Consider the following 19967-nt stretch of genomic DNA (forward strand, 5'->3'; position numbering starts at 1 on the left):
ACATGTCAAAGTAACTGAAGGAGCATCAAACACAACTGCTAACACTGCTAACATTGTACCTGTACACATGCATGGGGGAGCGGCGTAGCAGGATTTTGAGCAGCATTGGTGATGGTGGAAAAGGGGGTGAGTCTGTTAGCAGTCCTAATGGCCATACAGAGCGGGGGTTTGTTGCAGACAACTGGTCAACCTGGCCATCTTGGCCAACTTTGCTTTACACTTGAAAGTGGCAAAAGCAGCATAACTCAAAAGGAACATGGCTAGATAACAAAGGTTGTGCCCAGGTCAGTAGACAATTGTTTAGGGACCCAGCCTTCCCCTATACCTGAAAGGGAAAGAACGGAAGGTGTGAGATCACTGGTAATGACAAAAGCCATCATTCATGAAAACTGGGCAACCCCCATAAACCTGTGGCTCGACCAAAACTGGAATTGTGAAACTGTAAGATGCCCTTTGACTCAAGTACAAAGACCGCAAACAACTTCTCTAAGAGCGTTGAGATCATTACCAGGGTCAGGACTAAGTGAGTCCACGAATGAACCAAACCCTCCTTCGGTCAGAATCAGCCTGGTACGGCCAATCAGCCAGAAGAGCTGTAAGTGCCACCAACGGATGGGGCAGGACACCCAATACAAACATCGACCTAGCTCTACAACTCTCTAGAAGCTTCAACCCAAGTGAAGGGAAAAATAATATACTTTTTCCTGGAAAAAATAAGACTAACTATAACTCGATTATTTCTGCGGGTGAAGTATCCGACATGGAATTACTGGAAGGAGTGGAACATACTATGAAGTTGGTAAATGCTGACATTTCCACATAGCAGGAAGAATTAAATCACTGGGTTTACAGGGGCCCTACAAGGGCCCAGCTCCTGTATTCTTGGGTGAACCTACATCAGCCCTCCCAAGGGCCCCTGCTCCACTAACACCTCAAGAGACAATTACGCCTCTGAAAGGAGTACTGAGGGCTTTTTCTGGATACACTCGTATCCGGGGTCACTTAGCATTTCTTGGGGCCAAGCCAGGGGATCAGGCAATGGAGACATCCCTAAAATGAGACATTGCCACAATCGAAGAGATGATAAAAATGGTAGACTGTGTAAGGCTGCTACCTTTGGATAAACCCACAGAATGCATTACACAACCTGGTACTAGGATACCAGAACCAGCAAAGGCTGTAGGAAGAAATTTAGTGGTGAGGCAGAAGTCCTCAAAATATTGGGGGACCTGGGTAAAGACATGCCGTCAGTTAACCAATGAATCGGGTTGGAGGAAACAGGGGATTCCCCTCTAGGGAATACCTCAATGGTGGTGTAATCAACAGACTTTTCTCTTTCAACTCAAGACAGGTCAAGGGCCCTTAGCCCCAGAAATATTCATGGCTCAGGAGAGGCCCCTACTTTCCCAGACCTACATATTGGCGTGTCAATGTTGACAATTGCCTTGACACCATTTATAAAACTGTATGAAACGATCAATGATAACATCAAGGACAAGGCAACACTACTTGCCATGGTTCACTCCAAAGTCCTGTTCTTAGAGGGTTACATACTGCAGTTAGAGATAACGCAGCTAATGAAATTGGAATCTCTGCAAAGAATGAACATTCTGGAACCTTAGATAAACAAGAAAACCCTCCTGCATGGATAGGATCCAGGTCATCATGCGACCAGTCAGGATGGCCTGATGCAGTTTCAGCCCCTGCTGCAGCACTAATGAGGGGGAGCTGTCGCCCTTAAACATACCTAGCTCATTCCCGATATTTGGGCAGAGAAGAAGGAAAAAGGCAGGAAGAACGAAGCAGGCTGCAAAGTTCAAGAACAAAAAATCTCAGCAGCTTATGAGACCAAATGTTATGAGAAAAATCATGAGAAATCCAACAAACCCAGTACTGACAGAAGGAGGGGGCGGGACAAACATAAATATGTACAGTTGCTTGGAGTCTGGAGGAAGGTGAACCCCTGTGCTATCTCTTGGTTGATTTGTTGATCCGATCTGTCCTGCAGCCTAGAGCATGGTTTGTCTGGGAACCAAACCCTGAGGTTCCCACTGTTATTTAGGAAGGATGTGTGGGCAAACCATGCTGGGTAACGGCGCTGGAGAATGGTTGTGGCCATTAGTTTCTTGCTTCTTAGTTGTTGAAAAAAGTTTGCAACTCTTGGTTCGTTTTGCATAAGTGAAGGTTTAATGTAGTTACAGAATTAACTACACAAGACTCGAAAAGATAGGACTTGGTCCTTTATCAACAGTTATCCATTCATCTGAATGCCATCAATTAGTTCAAAAAGTACAAATTTTAATAGAAATTACAAAATTGTCTAAAATACATAATTAGACCCTCTAAAAAGATACATAATATCGTATTAACAAAGACAAACATCATGCACAATCAATTCTAAAAAATCTTAGAGATACTGACGTTACTGATCTCTAATTAAAGCCCTGTTGTGTAGTTCTTCTTGATCAGAGTTACGATTATGATTCATCGTTATCTTTTCTATTCTTCTATTCTAATTCTATTCCATTATTAGAATTAGAACATCCCTTCACTGGAATATTCAATTCACTCAGACAGTTTAATTAATTAGACTGACAAAAAAAATCTCGACATGTTTCAGTCCTCTATGTGGGTCTTGGGACTTTCTTCAGGAGTTGTCAATGTGAGGGGTTACAAGTGGGCTTTGGCCAAGTTAGGAATCCTCTGGCCTTCTCTTAGAGATGATAGTAACTGTTGATAAAGAAACGATAAAAAAGAATCAATTTATGTTTCTTCCAACATCTTTAAAAGTGTCAAAGAAGACTAGAGGGTCCTATTGGTTACCTGGTCTTCTTAGTGTGCGGGCTTTCTTGATTAGCAGGCGAAAATGTGTCCACATAGGTTGGGCGTTATTTTTTTACGAGGAAGGATCTTCCTACAGAATCTGCAAACAAATAAATGTTTTATTTGCAAGAAAGTTTCTTACAGCCTTCAGGTTAAAAAACGCAATGCATTCTGGTGGTCGTAGTTCCTTTGAGGGGTCATTTAGTTACAGAATTAACACCAGTTGACCTAGTATGCTATGCTAGGTGCATGTCAAAAGGGAGCCAACACGTGTTTCAACCAAGGTCTTTATCAAGGCGTGGGGCAATGGTAAATCTTCCTATTAGGGGGTTTCAGGCCTGCAGCGATGGATCAGTGTCCATTCCTGCTGGAGGGCTGAATAGCCAATCTGTCTAGGGCTGCATTCTTGTTCCGTGGTTCGTTGTTACCATTGCCCCACACTTTGAAAAAGACCTCGGTCGAAACACGTGTTGGCTCCCTTCTTTAAACTTTAAACTTTAAAACAACACAGCCAATGGAAACACAGCCAATGGAAAAATGGGCATCCAAACCTATGTACTCGATCAATAAACCTGAAGATTAGAGACTAAGAAAAGATAAAAGGGAAGATCAATTTGAGAGCCTGCGTTTAGAAAGTATGCTGGACAGAGGAGAAATGCTCATTTTTAATAGACGTAATGTTTTAGCCCTATTCCAATGCATCCCGAACCTCAGACAGATATTGAAGGAGGATTTGACAGTGATTTCATTTGTAGACGCAACGCGCTTGGACGCAGTTTTTCTTCACATTTGCTCGACAATAGTGAAACATACTCTGATGGGAGCTAGTGGGAGTCTCTGACTATTGGGGTTTGATCTAACAATGGGGATGGAATCTGAGAATGAAACAACAGAACTAAAGGATGGAATAAGTGAGCAATACCGTCGTAAAGTTAAAAATCATTGCAAAACTGAAGACCCAAAGCATGAGATAACGGAAATAGACGACGTGGATGATATGGTACAACCAAGGAGGCCTGAGGGCGTGAATAGGCACAACAAGAAAAAAGAAAAAGTGAGTGCCGCTTTCGAAGGGAGAAATTGGGGATGACGATTTCGATGAAGGGAGGTCTTGAGCAAGAAAGAAAAGTGGAAATGCCTAAGAACCCAACCACTGAAAACACAGTAGCAGTCTGAGCAGAGTAACCCCAGGTTGCTAGAAATGGCCTCTTGAAACACCAGGGCTTTCTCCCATTTGATTAAAAGGGGAGACTAAAACAAAAATGATGATCCAACGATCAAATCGGAAGTCACGCTTGCAGTTTAAGTGCTACTTAGGTGCCTCACAGATTTATCTAGTTGAGTCCTTTAAATATCTGGTCGTTTGCGTAAATATGAGCAAGATCGAAGTCAGCACAAAAGTGATAATCAAACACAAGGCAAAAACCCTGGAAAATAAGACAAGGTTGCTTAACAAAATATGTTGCTGCTTCTCCCTGATACCACTGTTAGACATGTCTTATGGAGCTGAATATTTGTTACTTATCTGCCACTCTCTGTGGTCTTTGGCTGAGGGAATTTTTGGCAAAAGAATTTTGGATTACTAAGATCTATACCAATACAAGTGGTCTGTCGTGAACTAGGGCTGATTTCCCTAAAAGCCATTGTAGATTGGAGAACACTGGCTTTTTACAGGAAATGTATCCAAGTCTTGTCCCCCCTATTACCCTCTCGCACTGTTTGCTCTATTGATAAAAGAATTGGACTTGGGCTATGACCAAACCCTCAGAAAATTGGGACTATATTGTAAAACATTTCTCGAAGGATTATCGGTATCTGAAGAGGAATTAAGAACAAACCTAAATAAGGTAAAAATAAGCTTGTAGAGTGCGGATTAGATATTGACTTCGGAAGAAGCAAATAGATCCAAGTTATACCATCATCTGAAGTATGAAGTCAAGTATGAAGTCACGGTCTATGGCTTGATTCCAAAATACTTGATGACATTTCCGAACAGTCACTATAGAGCACAGTTTATTAAGATTTGTTTCAATCGGTTCCCTACCTAGGAGGTGCTCTCTATAAGGACAGGTCTTGGCCCAGGAGATCTACATTGCAGATTTTGTAATCGGGCGGAACCCAGGGAGAACTTGAGCCACCTGCTGATGTTTTTCACAGCCTTTAACGCTCTGAGGACATTTTTGGGCAGTTTTTTTAACTACCTTACTTCCCTGACTCTGGATGATTGGTGAAATTTGCTACTGTGTGGGAACTGGCCTTCACTGGTATTATCCGCAGTTCCGTTCTTAGAAACTGTATTTAGGAAAGATACTAGAGGAGTACTGTGAACATCGAAGGGTGTATTTTTATAACTGTATGTGACAACTGATAACGGAATAATATTCCAATGGACGTCATATGTTTGTGTAATTGATTTGATACGATAGTTTATTTATATAGCACCTATACACAATGTGTTTCAAAGCGCTTCAAGGAAAGGGAGGGAACAAGGGAAAATACAATGATATTCTTACAGGCCATGAACAGTAAGGATGTGAAATTAACTATCGTACTCGGCCTGACGACATTTCAGATAGTGCAAGTGCTAAGACATAGGAAATGGAAACAGACAGGCGACTACCTTACTAAGCCTGATGATATTTCTGGTAGAGCAAGAGAAAAACAAAACGTGAGGGAGAGGGGTGCAGAAAGGGTGGGGAGGAACAAAACAAGTGACTATCGTACTAGGTCTGATGACATTTCAGATAGGGCTGGAGGGAGGTGGGGGGAAACAAGTAATGGGAGGGGGGAGGAGACAGACAAAGGTGCTGTCATACTAGGTCCAGGGACAATTCTGATAGAGTAAGTGCATAGAAGAAAATAAGGGGAGGGGATAGGAAAAGGGAGAAAGGGAGAGGAGGAGAGAGCAGAGAGTAAGCAGTCAAAAAGAGTGGAGAAGCAAGAGGGGAGAGCAAATACAATTGCAGAAGTCAGTAGTAACACATAATGTTGCAAGCCAGGATACAAGATGAAGATGGGAACAGCATGATTCAGGGCCACCATGAGTACAAGATGCAAAGGAAGTTGAGCATAAGAGCTGAGAAAGGGTGACACACCGTAAATCAATGAAGTCCATAAAAGTCAAATCCAGCTACGACAACAAGACAGTGATGGTGAAACCGGAATGTATCAGGACAGACTCCTGCAGAAGTAGGCTGGAGGGGGTGGGGTGGGGGGCATGGTAGAAGAATCAGGGGAGAGGGGCCCACTTGTAAGGAAACTTATTTTTTCTCGATTTTTAAGGTTTTATGATTATTATGTGATTGATGATAAATTACATTTTCTTTTGCTAAAAGTTTTGTAATAATCTAAAATGCAAATAAAACAATATAAAAAGATACTGAGCAGAATAGAAGGACCGTTTAAAAGAATACCATTCCAAGAATTCATCTGTTCACCCTTTGGCCTAGTAAGCAAGAGAGAGAAGGGGGGATTTAGGTGAATTCACCACTTATCATACCCCCTGGGAAATTCGGTCAACGACGGCATCCCCCACTTCCTAGAAGCAGCAGTGACATACACTGATTTCCAGGAGGAAGTAGAAATAGTCAGGGGGCTGGCAGGGGAGTACGGCTGGTAAAGGCAGACATAAAGTCAGCTTTCCAATTCCTGCTGGTACACAGGGCATCACACCCATGGCTATGATTTTGGTTGGAGGGTAGTTACCATTACGACAAGTGCCTGCCCATGTGGTGAGCAATTTCATGCTCAAATTTTGAGAAACTGAGTTAATTTATACAATGGGCACTCACTGGGTTAATGCCAGAAGCATGAGTTTTGCATTACCTGGATGACTTGTGTATGCAAGAAAGGACTAGAAAAATTCAAAGGTCTGGCAGGGGAGAGGGGCATCGCGCTAGAGCAGGAAAAAACAGTAGGGCCCGGCACAGACCATTCAGTTCTTGGGGATAGAAATGTACTCCAACGAAAGGGTGTGCTGCATCCCAGAGGACAAGGTGGCAGACTTAGGCTCCATCATCAAGGGGGTGAAGGCAGAAAATAAGGCGACGGCAAGGAAACTAGAGTCCCTGGCGGGAATGTTAAATGTTGCAGGGAGAATAATACCACAGGGGCAGGTATTTCAAAGGAGCATCGAGGTCGGAACAAGAGCAGCCTTGCAGAAACATCAAAGGAGCAGACTGGGCGCAGGCATTAAGAGGACCTAGCAATATGGGAGGAATTTCGGAGGGATTTGAATGGCACGGTTAACTGGCAAACACCTATCAAACAAAAAGACAAAAGAGTACTGTTTACTGACTCAGCAGGCGCAAGCAGCTTTGGCGCAATACTGGGAACTAAATGGTGCATGGAAAAATGGCCGGAAATCTGGCAGGCCCTGGGATGGACCAGGAACTTCACGCTGCTGGAACTATTCCCAATATGGGTAGCAGTATGAGTTTGGAGCAATGAGCTTAGTAACAAAGAGGTGGCCATGTGGTCTGATAATTTGGCATTATTACAGGTGCTCAAGAAAGGGAGTGCTCCATGCCCACTGGTGCTGGAGGTGTTTAGGGCAGTAACTATGAAAGCACTAAATAATAACATGGTGTTGAGGGCCAGGCATATCGCCAAAGTGAATGATGTCGCTGACGCCCTGTCTATTTCGCAGTGCGGGACATTCAGGCAACTGAGGCCAGATGCAGATCGACAAAAGACAGCTACACTGGAAGAAATGTGGGCAACGCTGGAAAGCCAACATTGGAGAGAAGCCACCACTCAAAGCAGAACGCTTCAAAGAGAGAAGGCACTGGTAAAGGCAAAGACAAGCCAGAGAGAGGACCAGGCCTGGTCATAAGGAAACTCGCCAAAAAACACTTTGGCCCAGAAAACGGATAAGCAATATGAAAAGCACCGGCAAAATGTAAAAAAGATTATTGAAAAAAGTAATAAGGTGGACATAACAAAGCAAGAGATGTCCACATTTTTCGAATGGGCATTCACACAAGGAAAAAGAAAAGGTTGGGCAGCAGCACACCTAGCGGCAGTAGCACATGCAGGAAAGGTAGCTGGGGGGGACAGAACCAACAAACAGCCCATTAATAAGATATGCACTCAAGGGATGGGCCAAGTTCAAAGGGAACAGAGCAGACACGAAGAGACCCTTGAATTTTTGTAAATTGGTATGCCTATTGCTAGCACTTAAGACTACATGCATAAACAGCTACGAAGCAGCATTATTCAAGTCACCATTTGCCCTGGCATACTTGGGGGCGTTCAGGATAGGGGTATTAGTGACAACGAAAACAGCAGCAAGGGATGGGCGTCCCCTGCAGGATAGTAGCATGAGAGCAGAGGGCATGTCAATATATTTAAGGAGGTCCAAAACTGACCAAATGGGAAAGGGGAAGTCCATAAACCTACAATGCCTCAAAGAGAAGGACCACTGCCCCATATGCATTGCATGCACTTTTCTAAACGTACGGCCAAACCAATGGGGACAACTACTGATACACAAAGCCGGGAAAGCCCTCAGCAGGTACCAATTTCAAGCAGTATTGAAGAAAGCAATTGGTAAAGTAGGTTGGGACCCAGCAGAGTTTGGCACGCACTCTTTCCGGGTAGGAGGGCTACATCCGCATGGGCTGGGGCCTGTGAGCCAGAGTGGTCAAAAGAATAGGGGGCTGGAAGACCAACTGTTTAAAAAAATATGTGAGGGAAGAACTGATCTAATAGCAACATGTTATCCCCTGCAGGTGATGGCCCATACAGATCAGCATGGATAGTGGGCCACTCATTCGTGGCACAGGCAGAGAGATGGATAGAAGACATGAAACAAGGTTTACAGTTCCCAAGAACAATCACCTCCTGGTGGGGATGCAGGGAATGCGCTGGGATGGGATCCACGAAAAGCTGTCTGCCCTAATCAGCATCAGAGATCCTCCAGAATACTTGGTGATACATCTGAGGGGTAGCAATTTGACAGAGGACATATGTGAATCATTGAGCAGCATATCACACTGCTGGAGGGGCACCAAAGTATTTATGTCAAAGGTAGTGCCCAGGAAGAAATGGCATGGAGTGGAATGTAGCACAGCAGTAGAGACTTCTAGGAGAAAAATAAATAAAGCTCTTGAAAAATTCTGCAGGAACATGGGGCTAAACTTCATAAGACACGGCTTGTCCCAGCCGGGGCTTCCACATAAGAAGAGAATGCCAGTTTATTTGATAAGAGGCACCAGCCAAGAATAGAAGAGAAACTGGAGATGCTAAAGTCCAGCTTGCATGAACACAAATCAGGAACTTGCCAGCAGAGATCAAAGAACAGTGGAAAGACCACTGCCATGAAGCGAGGGAGAACTCTGAAGAGCAACATGGCTGATGGCTGGCATCACTCCCCTTGGACTCGAAGTGTCCAAAAGCACACCTTTGGATTTTGTTTGAATTTTGTTGTAAATAATAAAGCCTAAGGCCAATCTTTTATTCCACCCAAAATGGTACAGTGTGTTTTTAACAGGGTAGGAAGTAAGATTAGAGAGCATGGGGTGCATGCACTACTCAACCTAGGCCACATGCCGCTGACTGGGCAAAAAGGACAGGAAGATAGAGGGCCAGGGGCGTTAGGTACAGGGGCCAGGCAGGTTGCTCTCCCAGGGGGGAGGGCAGCTGTTTTGTGCAATCACATAGGGCCCTCCCCATGGCAACAGACAGGTTGTCCAAAGTAACAAAGATGGAGGCACAAAGGTGCAAAGTAAATACAGCAGGGGGGCAGGAGGAGGCCCCCACCCGCCCAGTGGCATAACAAAAGAAGGAGGGTGCATAAATAGAGCATCCAGGAAGGTAGGGGGCACTTGAGAAACCAGCACACCCAATTCGGGTAAGCTTGTGGAGAGGGGCAGAGAAAGATCTTTGTTTTTTCCCACCCAGACCACCTCAAAAAAGAAACAATGAAAAGGAAGAAGGACAATGAAAGGGTGAGACAATGGAGATCTGGAGAAGGAGGAGAGGAAACGCCGGGTAGCAGGTTGATACCTGGCCAAGTCGTAGGTAGCACGTGTCTAAGGAGTGAATGCCAGTTGGTTTGATAAGAGGCACAAGCCAGGAATAGAAGAGAAACTGGAGAGGCTAAAGTCCAGCTTGCATGAACGCAAAACAAGGATTTGTCAGCAGAGCTCAAACAACAGTGGAAAGACCACTGCCATGAAGCGAGGGAGAACTATGAAGAGCAACATGGCTGGTGGCGGGCATCACTGCCCTTGGACAAGAGGTGTCCAAAAGCAGGGATTTTGTTGTAATAATAAAGCCTACTGCCAATCTTTTATTCCACATGAAATGGTACAATGTGTTTGTACAGGGTAGGAAGTAGAATTAGAGCATGGGGTGCCTGTGCTACTAAGTCTATGTTTGGTTGTGTGTGACCTGATCACTGGATCACCTTTGGAGCACTCATGACTTTGGTGTCCCCACATTAACGTTTCTTTCTGTGTTTTCAGCAGCGACACCCCACACTATGTCCATGGCATTACATGAACTTGGTCTGCATCCACCCTCTAACAGCATGGTATGCCCATCTACCCATATCAAATGTTACATCCCCCTCTCCCACCCCACCAGAAATTCCAACAAAGGACATAGACACCATTGTGTGGACAGAAGAAAGCCACAGCTTCTGTATTGGCAGAAGTTAACTTAAGGATGCTCTGTAACGTCACCGGCTCGGTTTTCTATGCTGAGTTTGCGTCCTAGCTAGGCCCTGCCACTTAACAATCCCATAGGTGTGCCCCCACCACTCCCCCTTCCAGCAGCAGCTGCTGCTCAGTCCAATCAACTAGATCCCACCTCCCGCATGCCTGGATCCTCCCGTCCCCCCACTGGACTTCCTGCTCCAGACCTTTCTGCTGCCACAAACATTCATTCAAAGTTGGAGTAACTCTGTAGGGTGGTGGGAGTTGCTGCGAAGTTAGCGAGGCCCTGGCATTTAAAAGTCAAGTGCTGCCCCCAAGGCTGCATTTGATGGGACAAGCCTGTGAGGACAAGGTCAACATCAGTTACTCTTTTACACATTGAATTCCAAATCTTCCTGAAATTGCTAATTGTCACTGAGTGATGGATCATCGGCGTTTTAAAACAAAATTCCTACCACACTGTGCAGTTGATTGATTTGCAGAGCAAATGATAATTTTTAGAAACCTTCACAAAGCTGTCTACATCCTTTAACATTAAAATAAAAGGTTTTATAGAACTGCGCTTTATTCACAAATCCAACACTACGCAACTATAGAAACTCAAGGTGCCCCGTGTTGTGTGTGGATGGTGCATCCAGCCCTGTCTCTTTTCCATACACTGGACTGGGAAGAGGTAGGAAAGGAGCTACCAAGTGGCCACGTTTTGCTTTTTAGCACTATGCATGTGGAGACTTGTGGGTCCAACCTTATGGTGAAACAAAAAACTACAAGTCCCAAAATGCTAAATGCCGCTGACTGAAAAGCCAGGCTATATGGAGTTTACATAGAACCATTAGTGATACAATAGCCTAGATGGAATTTAGTCTCCTCTCTGTAGTGCTTCAGGTTGTCCCTTGTCAAGTTCGATTTTCTGCCAGTCCTTGCACCCACACTCATATTACACTTCAGATCTGCTCCTTGCAGTCATGCAACTGTAATGGGAAATTGAAACCTAAATATTGTACAAAAGGCACAATGACATGAGCCAAAAGACCAATATCAGCAGAACATTAGATGCTATATGGGAAAACACTGGCACTCTTTTTTGAGATATGCTTTTTAATAAATTAGTTATCTTAGACGGCAGAAGTAGGAAGTAGTTTGTCAACATTCATAGCTTGACTGACCACCAGAAATATGCTTACTGAGTTGCTCGTTCACATACAGATTACTAACTGGTGGCTATGCAATCTAAGGTGAATCACTGCCCTACATTGCTAGTTGATTCCCACCGTAGTAACTACTGAATTTCTAATGCCTAGTCCCCTTTCCTCCATACTCTCGAGTAATATTTCCGATGGGGATTGGACCACAGCATGATGCAGAACAGCACGTACTAAACCAAAATGTAAGGCACCCGATGGGCATGTCTCTGCCATGCGAGAACCCTCCATTCTCATTATGCACGATCCTCCAACCATGAGTCTTTTTTGTAGCATATGTGAGAGTTATGCCATCTGAAGGGGGACGGTGGGTGGGCCGTATGGAGGAAAGAGATGACGGACTAGAATAACAGTAGACACTACAGTGAATAACATTCCCTTACTCCTAAACCCCACTCCCTGTCCTCCATACTAATGAGCGATTAAACAATACTACCAACATCAGGAGAAAGGTATCCAACATACCTCACTTGGGTCTAACCACCTATCACATTTAAATGGGAATAAGTAGGTAGGTACCTGTATCTGGGCATGTCTGACGAAGATGTTTCGTAGAACTGCATGTCCGAAGCAAAGATCCAAACTCGAACTTGATCCCTATCAATAGTGCTCGTAGAAGGCATGAGGGTTCATCCAAGTTGCTGTCTCGCAAATGTCCTCCTGAGGAATGTGCCTCAGGAATGCCACAAAGGGCTGTCTTTGCCCTTACTGGATGAGCATGTATATACTTTGGAGATTAGAGCATATTTATCTCGTAACCATTAAGAATTCAGTCCAAAACCCATCTGGCAAAAGCGGCTTTAATAGCTATAGAGTATGGAGTCTTTCCTCCAAAGGTGACAAAGAGAAGTTTCAAAGATCTTCTCTGTGATATGGCATGGAAGGTCCTTTCAGGGTCCTTGGTCGGGTTATAGAAGGGCGGTAGACAAATCTCATTATGTGAAAAACAGACATGATTTTTGGAAAACAGTTTGGGTGAGGACCACCTTTTTGTTGTGAAACATTAGGAAGGGAGGGTTTGCGCAAGGCGCCTGCATCTCACTGATCTCCTAGCTGAAGTTATAGTAACGTGGAAGGCTGTCTTCCAAGTCACTAGCTTCAGATCTGCAGATGACATAGGCTCAATGGGTATGTCCATGAGATCAGACAAATCTGCATTGAGGTACCAGGGAGGATGGAGGACCTCAAATGAGCATACATCCTCAAGAGTCATGCATAGTCATTTTGTATAACCAGGATTGATATGGAAACATCTTTTCTCTCTTAAGCATAGTATGGAAAGGTAGGCCCTCGAGGATTCAGGTTTAGTGCCAGAATCTGCCAAGCGAGATTTGAAGTGGAGAACACAGTCTATATCAACTAAAAGCAGAGTCTTGTCCTCTTCCACACACCAGTGGAAAAGCCTTCAATTACGAGCATTTGGAAATCTTATAGAAACCTTGTGGGCTGCCCTTAGGATGTGCATGTTCCTTTGTGACAGATTCAAATGGCCTTATGCTAGGTCCTCAGGAACCATGCTTCTAGGGCACAGATAATGGGAGTGGGAGGGAGGAAGCACCCTCTCCTGCTGTGTCAGAAATTCTGGCATGAGAGGCAGCGGAATGTGAGGTCAGGCTGACACTCGAAACAAGTCCAAGTACAAAAACTTGTTTGGCCAAACTAGTGCTATGAGAATAATTTTAGCCCGCTGACTGCAGCAGAACTTGTGAACCACTCTCAGTATGAAACCTAGTTGTGGGAATGTATAAAGAAACTGAAGGTCCCATTTCAGAAGGAAAGTATCCCCCAGGGACTCAACCCCCTTTCTTCCCATGAGGAACAAAAGGGACATTTCTTGTTGGGCTGGGAGGTGAAAAGATCCACCCGGGGACCCCCAAACCTGGAAAATCTGCTGGACTAGATCCCCCACTCTGTGGGAGCATGAGTGTGTCTTCTCAGGTTATCTGCTGCCACATTGAGCTCACCCGTCAGGTGGGAGGCCAACAGGGAAATGTGGTGACGGATCTCTGAGCATAATAGTTCCTGAACTAACTTGCATGATGGGGAATCTTGTTCGCTCTTATTCGATGAGGTTAAATGACCTATGAAAGTTACCGTCTCGTTCAGAATTTTTGGTCCTCTGGTGGGAAGAGAGGGTCTACTCTGGTTACCTTCCACAGAGCAGCCAGTAATCCAGGTAGGGTATTGTGAATGCCCCTATTTTACGGGATGAGCTATCACAGATGACATGACCATCAGAACGACGCAGAAAGCTGAATTAAGGTGGAAAAGAGGAAACATATGCTTGGAGAGGTTATATGGTGAGGTGCATATGTGTGTCCTGAAAATGAATCTTGCACAGCCAATCCCCCGCCCTTTAAAGCTGAAAGGATGTGAGTAGGAGTTGCCATCTTGAATTACTCTCATGCAAGGAAGAAATTGAAACCTGGCTGGTCTAGAATTATCTGCATGTCTGCGTTCTCCTTTTTTGGGATAGCAAAGAATCTGGAATAAAACACTTGTGTCATTTTATGTGCCGGTGCCACCTCTATGGCCCTCAAGAATACAAGTTTCCTCACCTCTGTGCGAAGGTTAAATTCAAGTTATTTAGGGATAGGTTAGGGGATGTTGCGGGTAGTGGAAGACGAAAGCCCCTCTTTGCTGGTTATCAGTCCCAAGACTGTATCTAAAGACAGACCCTGCCCTCCCATTTTGGAGGAGTGTTCTTTGGGCTGCAAACCATCAATTCCACTTAGCAGCAGAGGCTGTGCGGAGGAGAGGAAGATGCCTTTGGTTGTGCACTGCTTTTTTAAGAACTTAGAAAGAAGTACAGGATGGTGATGCACATTGTAAGCCTCTGAATGCACAGAATCGTCTTTGGGTGTGCAATAATAAAATAGCGTCAAAAATGTGTCTTTAAAAATATTCCGGCAAAAATACTGTGGTTTGATTCGATAAAGGTGTACCCATTATACTATTATAATATACAAACGCATGAAGAACTATATAGGTATCATGGATACAAAGACTTTTGGTCCGATTCCCGCAAGTTAAATAGATTGCCAAAGTACCTATCGATCTTCCCAAATTGGATTCTGAGATCTGCCTACTTAAGATTTCGTCTCAATCTTTGGCCTTGCAGAGACACCAACTACAGGAAAAGAGGCAAGGAAGAGCCTAAGCATTGCAGATTATGTCAGGATTTACATGTGATAGAATGTTTGAAACATTTGACACTTCAATGTCCGACTCTTAGACACGAAAGACAGCTCTATTTACGACACATCTGGAAGGATTGATTACGGGTCCAGAGGGATTGACTTGTGGTGGATAATTCTCTTTAAAGGGGAAAAAATGACAATTAATTTAGCAGTTACAAAATTTGTATCGATTATCTTTAAGAAAATTAACAAGACAATGGTGGAATCTTCAACAGAAATAGGATCTCCAGGTTTTTAATACTCGAGGTCTGAAAAGACTCAGTAGGTGTACACAACACTGACATTTTGAGAACGAACGACGCCCTACGGACTTTTAACTATGTGGTTTTTGGGATATGCTGAAACTTTCTCTTGGGGAAGAATAATTATTTGCTAGATATTTCTTTGTGCCTTTCCCGTTTTTAGATTGCGCATGTTAACATATTGAAATACGGTTTTAACTGAATAGCCAAAGGTTTTCTTTCTTGGTAAACCAAAGTGCTAATAAAAATAAAAAATTAAAATTAAAAATATACTATTTAAGGGTAGCGGGGGTTGTAGGTGTCCCCTGCTCCCCTTAAATGGAATAATGGGTCTGGGTGTGTCCCCCACATCCATTACATGGATGGCAGCTGCAAAACCACAGCCCTTTTGCTGCTATATTTTGTGTAAGCGGACATTTTTGCCGCGATTTTAACCCATGGAACCGTTCTTGAGCGGTCAGAACGGCCATAAGAAGAGGATGGCATCCTAAGTATGGACAAAATGCCAGAAAGGATTTTTTTTCTTTAAGAATATCCTCTTCAGTTGATAGGATGAAGAACTATATCCTTTCAAACAGGACCGATTTGACCTTCTCTTGGGTTTTTTGGAAAAGATTGGTACCCTTCAGCCATATCAATGTGTGCATTCTTAGGCCAAGACACATGCACCTCAGGGCAGTGTCAATGTGCCCTCCAACATATCCGTGGCCACATAGCCTCGCCCAGAGGCGTTGCTGGGGAGGGTCTGAGGGGGCTATAGCCCTGGGTCTTTTGGGTGTAGCCCCGGGTAGAAGCTCAGGGGTTACAACCAAAAAGGCTAGCTAGCTCCAGGTCCTGACAGTCCCAAAATTAGCATAGCTCCCGATCTTTTCCAGACCTAGCAACACCCCTTGCCTCGCCCATGCCTTAGGAGAATGGTGGATCCCTTTTACCTTCCGGGAGGAATGATGAGAATCCCACAACCTCCTTCCACAGGCGTAATTTACAAGTTGCCAGGATTGGATCTGTGTTAGTCTGTCTTAGATGTAAAGAACTGTTGTAATACACTTCTATGTGCTCTGGTGCTGTTGGATAGCTGCAGAGGTGACCACGGACTGTGCTGAGTAGGAAGCAAAACAGAACTTCTTATAGAAACAATCTGAATTTGGCATAAAGCTTCTATTGGTGGGGCCACTGGAGGTGATTTGCCCGTCAGTGATGGGAGCCAAAGAAGAAGTCTATGAAACAGTCAGTGGAGTCTGCAGCTTCTTCTTGCTATGCTTTTCTGAAGCTTTCTCTCGCTTATCAGTCACTGTAGTGGATGCGGGCCACAGAGCGAATCTTGAGGCACTAAGACAGAGAGAACAGGGGGGAGAGAATGAGTCATGGTAAGGTCCTCATCTTCTAACCCATCTGAGGCATTAGGAATTAGGGGGAGGGCAGCCTCTCCATACTCATGATCTCCCCAAAATCTGCCTAAAAGGGGGAACGGAGAGGGAGTCAACCACTGGGGATTTAAGCAAGGGAACTCCTGCTCTAATAATCCCCAACCACACAAGCTCACAGAGAAAGTTGCTTAGCCCAACCTGGAAGACTGCAGACTCTGGGCCTCACAGGTCCTATGCATAGGTCCAAGGACCCTCCGGGCACGGTGTGGGGTGGAGAATGCAGAAGAGGAAAGGGACCAAAGTACCCATCTCGTATCAGCAAATACAAAAGGAGTCACATCACTGGGTTGTCCTTTGACTAATGTTATTGGAAATTTACGTACCGTCTTGCCCCCAGTAAAGACGGTGAAGTATTTTGATTGCTGTTGATGAACAAAGTCTTTCCACATGCGAAGTCTTGACCGTTGAGCGCTTGACAACAAACCTTTGCAGAAAATGCATGAAGGACAAAAATGGCACTGGTGGAAAGGCGGTGCAAGTTCACATCAGGAAAATGCCCTTACAGGACACGCACCTTTTAAACCATTCGACCTCTGACATGTACTGACGTAAAAATGTGTGAAGCAGTAGGAGAAATTAAAGAGACGCTCACATGTTCCAGTCCCTCTGACACAGTGAAAAGGATTGGTAGTTGGAAGCGCATGCATGTGCAGTGAGGGTTCCTGTGCGGGACGGGCGCATGCGCGCTTCAACTTTTGTATTTGATGTGCTGCTCTGCAGCATGCTCTGGTCCCTTCCACGTAGGACAAATACCCATTAAGCATGGAGGAAAGGGGAAGGGGTAAAGGGGCACATCATATTTACAACACTGGCAGTAGCTCATCATCCAGTAGAACAGATCTGGCCTTTTTTTATTTTCCCATGAGCATGAGGGATTAGATCTAGTAGATTGCAGTTTGAAGTGAGGGAGTCTTGTGAAGGTACACAGGCCCTAAGACTTTGTCTCTGTATATCATAATAGGCCTTATTGTTACCTGGAAAAATGGTCATCGTTTTATTGATTTCAAATGATGAAAAACCATGTCAGTCACACCAAGATTCCAACTCCTGGCATAGAGATAACACAACTATTTGCACTGGGAATTCAACCCACTGAGCTATGTTACTATCATTGTCATGCATCTTAGGCTATATCCATGTGTACACATGCATCTTTACACACCACACTAATTCCTCACTAAATCATATTTAGATGTACGATTCTTTTTCACCTAGTTCATCAACTTCTCCAAATGTTACTCATGGCAAATTTGTGGGACTCACGGATTTCAGCATACACACAATTGTTTCCCTTCTTTGTGTTTTAAATTGTGTTGTGCAGAATGACACACTCATTTTTAAATCATATACTTTGCTGAATTGATTTTTAAACCTTTTTGCAAACACACCCTCTCTATTGTGCTTGCATCCCTCTTAGACTGAATGATACTTTCTTTTGCATAACACGTTTCCATTCAGAATTCCTGCATAGGCTAGGTTGATTTGTATAGTGACAGCATGGGTTTAACAGAACAAGACGCAGCGCTATACCTTCTGAAAGTACTGCATTTGTATATATGGATCACAGTGAGTCTAAAGAGTTGCAGCGTGTGCAACTAGCGTGTGGTACCATGGTACCATGGCTAGAAGCTGCTAAAATCAAGGAAAATACATACAAATGTAACTTACTGGTTCACTATTACAAATCTCCAAACGTTTTTGTTGTAAAGAAACCCATTAGACACAAATATTTATATAGTATTAGTATATTGACTTGCAACATGCATGGAGTCGGCAAGTGGACACCGAGAACATTCAGATGATGTGCCCTGTTTTTTGGGCTACCATTTTTGTATAGTATGCTCGTGAACAATGATGCTTTAGGGCTGGGACTGCCCCCTGTGTTTTATGCACAACATATGAATGTGCTCTGTGTCCCCTTGCCGCCTCCATGCACAAGAATAACCACACAGCTAAAAACGATGAATAAAGATACTGATCTTGGTCGCTACCAAAAAACGGACACGAATAGAACCCAAGGACGGACCCCACGACAAACCATAAGACATTATGATAAATAGCCACAAAAGGAGGACACTAAAGACTGAACACATTCTCAGACCAAGATGAAAGCACTTAAGACTACTCATACAGACGACTCATACAGTCTATTGTTTTCTTATTGCTGGTGCTACTGGAGGTGCTTGAAGACTACATCGCCCAGAGTGCAGTTCCCCTGAAGACTATCTGGGCTGTATATAATTTTCTGGGGATGCACTGAAGCGGTGCTATTGTTTTCTTATTGCTGGTGCTACTGGAGGTGCTTGAAGCCTAATCTCTCAAAGTGCAGAGGTGACTGTTGGGATCATTCCCTTGCTGACTATCGGAGCTGTATATAATTGCCTGGGGACGCGCTGAAGCAGAGTGCAAGTGACACGACAGCGACACATGTGGCGTGTGTAGCACGCAAAGCGCGTCTGGTGGCCATTAGAATGGAATCAACAGTTGGTGATTCGGGGGCTGTACTACGCATGGTGAAATTGATGATGAAGTTCTCCTACACGCGGCAGATCGTATCGAAGTAGCAAAATGCACATATAAACTGAGGCACCCAAGATCCTGCCCGCAAAAAACAATGGTGCTGCGAACTTAAGTGGAGGCATTCACTCTGCACAAATCACTAATTTCTTTGCCAGAAAGGAGGGGGATATGTGGGCAGGTGGAGGAATTACGGAATTAGAGTTGGCATTTAAACTTTCGGCTTTACTAGTTTGCTCGGGCTCAAAACTAAATGATATGATATGGCATTGCATTGATAACGCGCCTATACACTAGTGTTTCAAGGCGCGACGGGGCAAGGGAGGGGGAACTGAGGGAAGACAGACACCAATGCTACTAGGCCAAGTGTCATGCAGATCGCGCAAGTGCATGGGAAGGGGTGGAAAGAGCAGTACATGGGATAAATAATAATAAACAATAAGTAAGTACGGCCAGCTGGTGGCCAGTGCAAGTGTAAGTGCCAACATGAGGTGTCAAGTGCTGGTAGTGGAATTGTAGGGACACAGAAAACAGTCCTTAAGTGCGGGGTTGCCAGGAAGACATTGCAGGTATGCGACTGGCGGGGGAGGGGACCTGGGCCCGAGATCAGAGGGTGGTCAGGTAACCAATGCAGTTTCAATTTCAGCCAGGAAGTCAGCAGGGGAGAGGAAGAGAGAAAGCAGAAGCAAAGAGAAAGGTTTTGAGGTGCTTCCCGAACCAGAGATGATTCTTCTCAAGTTTCAGGGAGGCTGTTCCAGAGGGAGGTCCCAGCCGATGAGCGAGATCTACCACCCACTCGTTGCTTTGAGAAGCGACTGACCCTGAGGGAGGTGGATTCGGATGAGCGTAGAGCTTGAGAAGGAAGATATTTAGGAAGAGAGAGCTGAAAGTATTG

At 44.5% G+C, this 19967-nt stretch overlaps 1 long non-coding RNA gene across 1 annotated transcript in view; it reads right to left on the reverse strand.

The window, feature by feature from the left end:
- Positions 1-2164: 2164 nt before the first annotated feature.
- LOC138491133 (uncharacterized) overlaps positions 2165-19967 on the reverse strand; it is a 208249-nt gene continuing 190446 nt past the window's right edge. The window contains exons 2-3 of the long non-coding RNA XR_011275960.1: positions 2824-2923; positions 2165-2730 (exon numbers count right to left, since the gene is read on the reverse strand). This is a non-coding gene — a long non-coding RNA (uncharacterized lncRNA). The remainder of the gene's footprint in view (positions 2731-2823; positions 2924-19967) is intronic.

This window comes from Ambystoma mexicanum, chromosome 10 (assembly GCF_040938575.1).
Source record: "Ambystoma mexicanum isolate Mex_15411 chromosome 10, UKY_AmexF1_1, whole genome shotgun sequence".
NCBI classification, from domain to species: domain Eukaryota; kingdom Metazoa; phylum Chordata; class Amphibia; order Caudata; family Ambystomatidae; genus Ambystoma; species Ambystoma mexicanum.